The following is a 12065-nucleotide window of genomic DNA, read 5'->3' on the forward strand; positions in this document are numbered from 1 at the left end:
TATAGTATATAATAATGGAGTGATGCTAGTACCTTTAGGGTACATGAAGATTCACAAGGAAAGAGTGGGAAATAGAAGGCTGCAAAGGCAACATCTCTCATTTCCTCTGAGCTTCATGAGCTTCATTGCAGGTTACATGAGCTGGCAGATGATACTATTTTAAGTGGCAAAATTCTTCAATAATTTGTCATAAGAAGGGGAATGACTATGGGCCTCACTGAGGGTTTCTGACTGTCTTGTTGAACTTAACAATGAGAAAGATAATTTTCTTTTACAAAAAGATAAGTTTTCCAAATTTGCTGACCTTTCCAGTGCTGCCAAGGAACTGTGTCTATTAGATATGTTTTTAAAATAAACATCTGTAATCTGCCCCTTTAAGGTAAAGGTGACATTTTTAACAGTAAGTGAGAAAGGAACTCTTTTTTAAAAGAACTTTACACTAAAGAAAGAGCATTTAAAAATAGATGTTTGGAAATGTTGCCACCATCATGTGATTTTATTGCCTACAATAAAGAACTGTCATATCTGCATACTACAGAAACTTGGAAACAGAATTTTCTAAAGTGTTAGAAAAAAAAATAATTCTTCCAAATAAGATATTCTGAAGGATTTTGATGGCATTTCTTCAAAATATAAAAATATTATAGCTTATGATTTGTTTTCAAAAACTACTGATTGGCATATAGATTATGGAAATGTGTTAGCCAAATGCCCACAAAATCTTCTAATTGGTAGATTAGAAACAAACAACAACAACAACAACAAAAGCAAACTCACTTCAGTCCAGTAGATTTTACTCATAGCGACCTCTCCTTGGGTTTACAAGGCAGTATCTCTGCAGAAGTAGATTGCCCATTTTCCTTTGGAGTAGTGGCTGGTGGGTTTGAACCAACAGCCTTCTGGTTAGAAGTCAAATGCCATAGGCACTACACCACCAGGGCTCCCAATTGTTAGATATGATTAAAAATTAGTATAATATTGAGAAAGTGCAGCCATGACGAACCTGTTCTATTTGATCCCTAAGTCTATGGGTTGCCCCTTTCGCAGCCTGTGAAATCACTAAAACCATGTATAAAATAAACTCTACGTTCAACCTGACCTTCAAATGATTAAACAGTGCAGTTTAAACCCACCAGCCACTCCTGGGAAGAGATTGGGTAATCTACTTCTGTAGAGAACCACCTGGGAAACACAAGGAGGGGTTGCTATGAGTCAGAAAGCAACTCAACCACAGTGAGTCAGGTCAGTCAGATCAAACAAAGATTTTAAAAAACAGTGAAGCATTTACAATGACATTACTCTCATGATTTTATTTAATGGTACAAAGTTTTAATATTTAGATCTGTTTTATAATTTTCAACTTTATATCTTATTCTTTAAAATTTTCTATATATTGTGTCAAATGCCCATAATACATTAGTAATACTACTGGTATATGCACACACAATCCTTTTGTAAAAAAGGATGATAATGACACTCATCCTATAGAATTGCTGTGGAGATTGAATTACATGTGAATCTTTGTCTGGTACATAGTAAGCACAACCCCTGTTAATATAAATAAAATATTTATTTAGAAATATAACTGTATGATGAAGTTACCTTCTCAAAAAGTTTTTACTAATAGATTGTTGATCATGAAACTTAGGGATTTTTCCTGTAGGCAATGGGGATATCCTAAAGGAAATTACCATATGAGAATGATGAGGATACATCTGTGTCTTTGATAGATGAGTCTGGCAGCAGTGTGCAAAATTATTCGAATCAGGGAGGCCAGTGAATAGCTAATGCAATAATTCAAGAGTCATATGAGGAAGGTCTGAGCTAAAACTGAGTAAGTGGGATGAGAGAAGTTCCAGATTTGGAATGGTACAATTTTCAAAAGCTTAGACGATATTCTGTGGGCCATAATATTTTCATTGGCTAATTTTTGGAAGTAGATTGTCATACTTTCTGCAAAAAGGGAATGGAGGTGGCACCTTCTGACCTCCTGTAACTTCACAAATGGAAAACAAAATCACCAATAGCCCAAGGCTTATTCCTATGAGGCCAGACTTGCTGCCAGCCTCCAGCCTTTTACCAATTGTAACACCAACTCTCCCTCCCACGGCACTCACTACTTCTCTGCTAAGTTTAATAATTTGTTGCAATGGCCACACAGAAATCACGGACAATACTCACGATTATAGGATTTCTTAGGGATCTCTGGTGATGTTGTTTGGTGGCATAGTGCCTAAAGCATTTGATTGCTAACCAGAAGGCTAACAGTTCAAATCCACCAGCTACTCCTTGGAAGGAAGATGGGGCAATCTACTTCCTTAAAGATACCACCTTGGAAACCCAAGGAGGGGTCGCTTATGAGTTGGATCTGAATCGACGGCGATTAGAGGGAAGTAATAGGTTACAATTCAGGTTCAGAAAAATGCTCAGGATACAATTCTTCCAGCAGAACAGTCTCCCCTCTACTATGCCCTCAGGCACAATTCTCTGGCCCTTGGCCTCTCATCCTGGCCCTGCTTGGGCAAGTGTTGCAAAGCTCTTTTAGCTCTGCTGATATGCACACCTAGGTGTACCCCACTTGGCCTCCTGCCCAAGGGAACTCAGCTTTCTTGCACTGTAGGCCAGGTAAGCTTGCCACTCTGTCTTGTGCCTCTTAGGTCCACTGCAACTCTCTGCCAGGGCATCTCTCTCTTCTGGAATGTCTCTCTCTGCCAGGATGTCTCTCTCTGCTAGGGCATCTCTCTCTGTCAAGGCATCTCTGCCAAGGAGGTCTAGTGCAGGATCTTGGGTCCAAGGACACATTCTACTTCACCTCCAGCTCTTCTTTCTTAATAACAGTGAGATCCTCTCTGCCTCTAGGAGGGCTCATTTTAAGCCTAGAAGAGTGACAGAACTAACCAATCCCAACATCAGAGTTCTACACACCTTATTTGCATGGTCCCACCCAGTAATCCTGTGGGAGTTACAAAGACTATGGCTTGAAAAGTCATACCAAGTAATTCACTGCACCACACCTTCTTTCTAGTCTGTTTTCCTCAATAAACCAGTTTGCTTGCCTGCCTAAGTCAGACAGTCTATTCATCTATCTATACTAGGAAGACTTTGCTGACTCCCCAGGCTGGCTTGGATGCCTCTCTTCTGTGCTTTATGCTTCCTATTTTTTTTTTTTTTTTTTTTTTTTGGAAGCAGATCATCAGGTCCTTCTGCCTAGTCTGTTTTAGTCTGGAAGTTCCATTGAAACCTGTCCACCACAGGTGACGCTGCTAGCATTTGAAATACTGTGGCATAGCTTCCAGCATCACAATAACATGCAAGCCACCTCTCTGTGACAAACTGCTGTGCACTCACAGAGACTGGCAATGTTTTTTTACAGTGTAGCTCTTTGGACTTCAAACATAAGAATCAGCACAAAGCCAATTCTGATGAGGCAGAGTCAAACATATTCCAGATTTCCACATTCTCCAAACTTCTGTACCACTTCATCTCTGACCCTGGCCATTCTTTCTCCGCTCACTATTCCCTCCCCTGTTTGGGTTCATAATTCACTGCAACATTTCACAGAACTCAAGAACTATTATTGAGGAACAGGGTTACAACTTGGAGTCAGGATCAACAAGCTATAACTCAGGATCAAGATCAGGAAGCATGTAGGTAAAGTCTCCATTCTTCAGTGCAGGACAGCTTTCTTAGCTCCTCTCAATTATGCAGGCCTCCTTTCAGTCCCCTGAAGACAGGCTCCTCTTGACCTTGTCTTCTGTCACTGCTGGCTCTGCCATTGGGCCTCTTCTGTGCCTCTCATTTTCTTTAGTGTTATAGTCCTCGACTCATGTTACAACTCTTTTAGAAGGTTCCTTGCCTCCTTTCCTACTGCTTCTTCCTGCTGCTTTCTTCCCACATCTTTCTGTCTGGATAACCTCTCTGGGACAGATTGCATATATACACAAACTCTTTGTTTATTTCAACAGCATTCCTTGTTAAGGAATGGCACTCTCACCAGGGCCATGAACTGACTAATCTATTCTCGGTAGGCCAAGACACTTCATTTACATACTAGGGTAAAACTTAACTCATTTGCGCAGGCTATTGACCAGTTCTTGCAAGGTACATAGCAGCCCAGGACCAGACAAAAAGTAGTAAACCGAGTTGTTTACAGGTTACCTAGGAAATGTCAATCAATCTGGACAAAAGTAACAATACCCTCTGGGTTAGAAACTAGGGAAAATGTGACTTCTCAAGCATTTTTTCTCCCAAAGAAGCATGGCCGAAAGGCCACATAAAGGAACTCATTTCACCACACTCCTTGTCTCTTTACTTGTCTGTGTGCTACTCTCTTCACCAATGGCAATTGACAAAAGGTGATTGATGACTCATAGTAGGTACTCTATCAGCATTTCTGTGTAAAATGGAGAATTTGACAGGATTGATTGGATGTGAAGAAGTAAAGAGAGGTTGGGAATTTCTGAGATAGATGTCATATTGGACCTGTAGACACATTTTCTTTGCCTTCATGGTATTCTCAAAAATTTTAAATTAGTTATCAGTCTTTAAAAATGTATACATTTCATATTAATATCTGTATTTTCAACTTCTTTTGAAGATTCAGAAGAGCAAGCAATGCTGTATGGCAGCATCAGTTAGAGTTGGTGGTCAAACGACAACCCCCTTTAGCCAGGGCAAGCATGCTCCAGTTCAACACCTGGCACTCCTTATTCATTTGAGTTACTTGCCTTGTCCCATTGAGCATTTTAGTTTGTGTCTGCTTCACAAGGGTTGTGGTGGTTATGTTTTTGTGTCAACTTGGCTAGGCCTGGTTGAGTGGCTGGGCAGCTGGTGGTAGTTTTCCCCATGATGAGACTGGCAATCAACTCCATGGTGGGATCTACCACAAGCAGCTGAGTAGCTGCCTTAGGGACTGTGGTCTGCTTCCCGTCTATAAGGAGAAGCCTTGGGAATGGTCTTTAGCCTATGACACGCTTGGATCCTGCATGTAGCTGTGTTGTTGCTCAGCAGCCTGCTATGCTCTGCTGACCTTGAGACTTACAATGGACTTAAGTTAATGGCTTGCCGTGTGGTTTGGTAACATCGGGACTGTGCCTTTTTATTTGTCAACCTTGGGGCTTCTCAGCCTCAGCAGCCAGCAGTTGTTTGAGTGAAGAAATGCCTCTAGCTCCAGTGGGCCGGAAGCAGGAGGCAGAGCTGGACCCCAAGGTTGAGGGGCTTTCACCCAGCCCCTAGAGGCTGGCACTTGAACTTGGACTTAAAGCCTCCAAATTTTAAGAATAAACTCCTGTTTGTTAAGGCTATCCTATTTGTGGTATATTTCTTGCCAGAGTGGCACTAGGTAACCAGAACAAGGGTGTGCATTTAAAAATGACAATATTCAATCCAAAGAAGAAAGCTACTACAGAGGGCATTTCAGGTAGAAATGTAGAGAAAAAAATATAGTAGAGAAAAAACAAATATGGAACAAAAAATTCTTCTGATCCCTAAAAGCTGTACCACAAAGATGATTACTTGTAGTTCAGAACCCATTGGACTCTCTGTGAGAGAGACTTAAGCCAGAACTCCATTGATATCTGCCCTTTTGTGATCCCCACTTTAACTGGAGGACCATAATAGTGTTTCAGAGCATGTGTTATCAGTATCCCCTCAGTCTTCATACCCAAAATTAGTCAGTTAAGACTGGACTTTAATTATAAGTTAGAAGAAATGCAGGATAGAATGGGCAGATCTTGAGGATCACAGGTTTTATTTTGCAAGAACCTGTCTCAGGTAAAGTTACTAGGGAAGCTCTTCTCAGACAAAGGGAAGGGGGGGGGGATACTTCTGCCAATTTAGAGCATTCAGGGGAATCTGTAGGCTGAGATTCTCAGATTAGTCCCTAACCCACATCTCAAGATTCCATTCTTTTGCTGTCAAGGCCTTGATTTTGACATAAGAAACTTTTTAAGGCTATGCATTCAGTCTCCTTTACACCACTGTCATTTTATCAATTAGATCCTGGGATAGATTTTGACCCAGTCTGCCTCTTGGCTACAGGAGATGAAAGCATCTTCAAAGGTTCCATAGACACCTTCTAGTTTTCACAATGTGACTTGATCAAGAGTTGGCTGTCTTGAGCCTTTTTTTTTTCTCTGTTTTCAAGACATTCAGTGTACTTCACCAAAGAGCACAACACTCTACAATCTGCATCATGATCATTATCTCTATATACATTTACTTTCCACAGAAACTCATTAACTGAGTATCATCTAGGATTGGTGGTGCTGCACCAGGGAAAGATATCCACCCACCATCTACCTACCTGGCTGTGAGAATCACCTTGAAAGAAAATGTGCAGGGGAGCTGTGTTGAGTGTGATGTGCCTATGGGTACATGTGTGTGTACATATGCTTGTGTATACATGTGTATGCAATGGAAAGGGAAAGGCAGATGCAGAGGTCAGTGAAGATGTACTTGCTATGTATCTGAAAGTTCAGTCAGAAAGAGACCTACAGAGGGATGCTTCTTAAGGGAGCCTCATCTCCTAGTAACGGGATCACCCAATCAAAGCCATTTAGCCAATACGGGGAGAACCTGTCCTTGTCTGTTATTGCTGCTGCAGCAGCAGATGTTTTAAAAAGCTGAGTGGTACTTCAGCAGTTTTTGTTCTGCCCCGAGCAATTGATGATAGTTGGGAACAGGACCTGGCTGGAGAGAATGGACAGAAGGTGACTGGATGTTGATGCTGAACTATTTGAAATGCATTTTTTGGGAGGGTCTTTGATAAGTCTCTTTCCATCTCCCTATCTCCAACCAGGCAGATATTTAAGACAGGCAGTGGACCTCTATTTTGTGCCAGATATAATGCTGGGTGCTGTGCAGGAGAGAAGAGGATGGAATGAGATACAAGAGCAAGACTCAGTCTGATGGGAGGTGTAAGGACAAGACTATGGGTCAGTAGGCATGTCTTGAACTGGAACGTGTTCTTCTGGCTCAACTATTCATTCATCATGGGCCAGAGGTACATCATTATCAAATTGCAGCAGCAGTTTTCTCATCTACAAAATGAAGGAGCTGGCTGTGTTGGTGGATTTTCACCTTTTCCTCCTAGTGGCACACAAGACACAAGTTCTCGACATTCACATTTGTACTAACAGAGCTACCAGTTGTTGAGCACTTTGTTGGAGGCTAGCACTAAGTGTACTTTGCATCTTATCACATTTAATAATCACATTGACCCATGAAAGAGGTTCCGTTATCTCCATTTTACAGATGAGAAGTGTGAGTCTGTGATAAATTACACAGCTGAAAATCAGAAATCTGGTAACACAAGTAGGATTCTTCAAATTCAAGTCTGCCTGACCTCAGAGATAGACTGCTATGATAGAGTTGGATGGTGTTTCACAATTTTTAAAAACCTATTGCTTTTTTTTTTTATTAGATGTGCGAGTCTCATGCTGCCCCCGAGAGATTATAATATGTGCCCCAAAGTAGTGAGAATCAGTAGGTCAAATGTTATCTAAGGTCCTGCTTTAAAGTTAATCATTAAATGAGAGAGTGCATAAAGCACATAGTTCCTGGCACATAGTAGGTGTTCAATATCTGTTATCTTTAGTGGCTACTACTAGCTACCTCCCCAACATCAACTTATCCATTTCTTCTTCTTAAAAGGGTCTCAAATTTCCCATTTCACCATTTTGTGTGGGTTTAACTGGTTGATTCAAATGAATAACATGATCTCATTCACCTCTACATATCACAGTCTTCCAGACAGTTATTGATTCAGGGTTTGGCAGATGACCTAAGTTGTTTCAATAAAAGAAAAGCTTATAATTTTGTTCAAAATTCTCATATTTATAATATTATATACCACCAGATAGGTGATAAAATCTCTAAAGAAAAGATCTGGACAACATTAATGGTACCAGATTCACCCAAAAAGGAGTCCACAGACCCAAAAGGAAATAATAAAGGTCTTGCAAATGAAATAGAAAGGTGTACTTCTCCCATTCTCATTCTATTTCCCCGTCTCTGCCCTTCCTTAGGGAGCTCTGGTAGTGTAGTGACTAAGGCACTTGACTGCTAACCAGAAAGCTGTCGGTTCAAACCCACCAATCACTCTTCAGAAGGAAGGTCGGGCAATCTACTTCTGTAGCGATACTGCCTCGGAAACCCAAGGAGGGGTCGCTATGAGTCGGGTCTGACTCGATGGCATATAACAACAACAACAAACTGAGCACGTTGGTACCCTCAACTAAAGGTACAATCTTCATCCTTCCCAAAGACCCCAGGCCAATGTGAGCTTAAAGCAGGAAATATATAAGAAGCTGAGAGAGAAGCTGGGGGACAGTGATCACTCTTAGGCCACCTTCCAGTCTGAACCAGGGACCCAGGGCTAACTCAGAGCCCCTGAAATACCACCAGGGTTACAAATAATATCCTTTAGAGACTCAAAGTCCCTGCCATAGTTAACACCCCACAACTGGGCTTTAGCTTTGAGCCCCCTTTGAAATAATTTTCCAGGGATTTTCTCAGTTGCCCAGATCTGGAGAGGACTAAGGCCTGAGTGGTTACTTGCTGTACACTGACTGATCTCCCTAATGGTAGATGTCTGTCTGGATGTCAGCAAATCCATGCTCAATGCTCCTGGTACATCCCTGATGCTTGAACCATGACTGGATATTACTGTGCCCTAACATGTTGTATTTGTCCTCTCCCTGGTTTCCAATCCTATACTACTCACTGGTTCTATACTCTCAACACCTGTAGTCCCAGACTCCACCACTCCACCTCAAACTCTGTTGTATCTCACTGTGGATAAACAAACAAACATGCATCCCCATTGTAGGGTGTGGAGCATGAATCTGATGGTAAGAGGTATAACCAGCCAAGGACACAATAAAATGGGGATGCATAGAACTATGCTTCTTCTATGTATAGAATTGGATCTGGTACAGGAAGGAGAGACACTTTTGAAAGGAGGGACAGATGCTGCTTTGGGGAGCCAGGGTGGGTAGTATAGAAGTTAGTCTGAGCTGATGACAGTCTTTCTCGTATCCTTGGCTTCAAGATGACAGTCTTGAAACATGGCCTGACACAGTGGCTGGTCAGCTAGAGTTCTTTATTTTTATTTCATATTCCTAATCAACCACTGTTGTTGTTGTTGTTATGTGCCGTTCAGTCGGACTTGACTCATAGCAACCCCTTCTTGGGCTTCCGAGGCAGTATCACTACAGAAGTAGATTGCCCCATCTCCCAAGGAGTGGCTGGTGGGCTTCAACTGCCAGCCTTCTGGTTAGCAGTCAAGTGCTTTAGGCACTATGCTACCAGAATTTCCTGTACACCTTTTGTTAGCAATCAGTACTCTGACAGGAGTGCTGACTGCAAAAGACCAGTGGTGAGTCAGAGTGGACACTGCTGAGGTGAAGAGGAGAAGGAACACAAAGAGAAGAAGGAGGAGAAGGAGGAAAAGAAGGAGGCAGACTGTGAGGACGATTATTCCAAAAGGCTGAATGGGCAGAGGCCTGTGGGGTGCTAGGTTGGGAAGCATAACAGAGTACTAGGCTTATGGAATGAGGCCTAAACATCAGCTATCCACTGCTCACCCCATCCCCTTCCCAGGTTCCTAAGCCTCCGGCTGTCGTGGCCTCAGTGGGGACTCAGTTTCCTCCAACATTTGCCACAGGGTGAGGTTTCTTGAATTATTTCCTATTATGTTTCCCTAGGAAGGGTGAAGGAAAATAGATGCATTCAACCAGAACTAATAAAGTAGTACCACCATATTTGAAATGGAATAGTAAGGGTGAGGGAGACATATCTCCTATATTAGTTTCCTAGGGCTGCTGTAACAAAGTAGCACAAACTGTGTGGCTTCTAAGAACAGAAGTTCATTCTCTCACAGTTTTGGAAATTGTTGTTAGGTGCTGTCAAGTCATTTCTGACTCATCGCAGCCCTGTGCACAGCAGAACAAAACACTGCCCTGTCCCATGCCAGCTCCATGATCCCTGCTATACTTAAGCCCATTGCTGCAGCCATTGTGTCAATCCACCTCATTGAGGGCCTTCCCCTCTTTCGTCAACCCTCCACCCTATGAAGCCTGAGATCCTTCTCCAGGGAACGGTCCCTTCTTACAACATGACCAAAGTAGGTGAGATGAAGTTTGGCCATTCTTTCTTCCAAGGAGTGTTCCAGCTTCACTTCCTCCAGGACAGATTTGTTGGATCTTTTAGCAGTCTATCTAGTACTTTCAGCATTCTTTGCCAGCACCACAACTCAAAAGCATCAATTCTTCTTTTGTCTTCCCTATTCATTGTCCAGCTTTCACATGCATATTAGGCGATTGAGAATACCATGGCTTGTGTCAGATGCACCTTGGTCCTCAAAGAGACATCTTAGTTCTTCAGCACTTGGAAGAGGTCCTTTGAGCCGATTTGCCCAGTGCTATACATTGTGTGACATACTGATTGCTGCTTCCACTAGCATTAACTGTAGAACTAAGCAATGTGAAATCTTTAACAATTTCAATCTTTTCTCCATTTATCATAATGCTGCTTATAGGTCCAGTTGTGAGGATTTTTGTTTTCTTTATACTGAGATGTAATCCATACTGCAGACTGTATTCTTCAGTCTTCATCAGTGCTTCAAATCATCCTCACTTTCAGCAAGCAAAGTTGTGTCATCAGTGTATTGCAGGTTGTTAATGATTCTTCCTCCAATCTTGATGCCACATTCTTTTCATATAGTCCACCTTCTTGGATTATTTGCTCAGCATGCAGATTGAATAAGTATGGTGAAAGAATACAACCCTGACACACTCCCTTCTTGATTTTAAACCATGCAGTGTCCTCTTGCTCTGTTCAAATGACAGCCTACTCCTGGTCTATGTACAGGTTCCTCATGAGTACAATTAAGTGCTCTGGAATTCCCATTCTTCTCAATGTTACCCATAATTTGTTGTGATCCACACAATCAAATGTTTTTGCATAGTCAATAAAAACAAGTAAACATCTTTCTGGTATTCTTTGCTTTCAGCCAAGATCCATCTGACATCAGCAATGATATCCCTCTTCCACAACCTCTTCTGAATCTAGCTTGCACTTCTGAAAGTTGTCTGTCAATATATTGCTGTAACCATTTTTGAATTATCTTCAGTAAGATTTTACTTGCATGTGATATTAATCATGTTGTTCAATAATTTCCACATTCTATGGGATCACTTTTCTTTGGAATGGGTACAAATATGGATCTCTTCCAGTCAGTTGGCCAGGTTGCTGTCTTCCAAATCTCTGGGCATAACTGAATGAGTCCCTCTAGCAGGGCATTTGTTTGTTGCAACATCTCAATGAGTATTCCATCAATTCCTGGTGCCTTGTTCTTCACCAATTCCTTCAGTGCAGCTTCAACTTCTTCCTTCACCTTCCATTGGTTCTTGATCATATGCCACCTCCTGAAATGGATGAAGATTGACCAGTTCTTTTTGGTACAGTGACTGTGCATTCCTCCCATCTTCTTTTAATACTTCTTGCTTCATTCAATATTTTGCCCATAGATTATCTTTCAATATTGCAACTCAAGGCTTAATTTTTTTCCTCAGTTATTTCAGCTTGAGAAATGCCAAGGGTGTTCTTCCCTTTTGGTTTTCTAACTCCAGGTATTTGCACATTTCATTATAGTAATTGGCTTTGTCTGCTCGAGTTGCTCTTTGAAATCGTCTGTTCTGCACTTTTATCTTGCTATTTCTTCCATTTGCTTTAGCTACTCTCCGTTCAAGGGCAAGTTTCAGAGTCTCTTCTGACATCCATTTTGGTCTTTTCTTCCTTTCCTGTCTGTTTAATGACTTCTTGCTTTCTTCATGGATGATGTTCTTGATGTCATCCCATAATTTTTTTCTGGTTTTCAGTCATTGGTGTTCAATACATCAAGTTTATTCTTTAGATGGTCTCTAAATTCAGGAGGGATATATTCAAGGTCATATTTTGGCTCTCATGGACTTGTTTTAATTGTCTTCAACTTCAAGTTGAACTTGCATATGAGCAGCTGATGGTCTGTTCCACAATCAACTCCTGACCTTGTTTTGGCTAAA

Source organism: Orycteropus afer, unplaced genomic scaffold (genome assembly GCF_000298275.1).
Source record: "Orycteropus afer afer isolate SDZICR_OR568_19922 unplaced genomic scaffold, OryAfe1.0 scaffold00272, whole genome shotgun sequence".
Classification (NCBI taxonomy): domain Eukaryota; kingdom Metazoa; phylum Chordata; class Mammalia; order Tubulidentata; family Orycteropodidae; genus Orycteropus; species Orycteropus afer.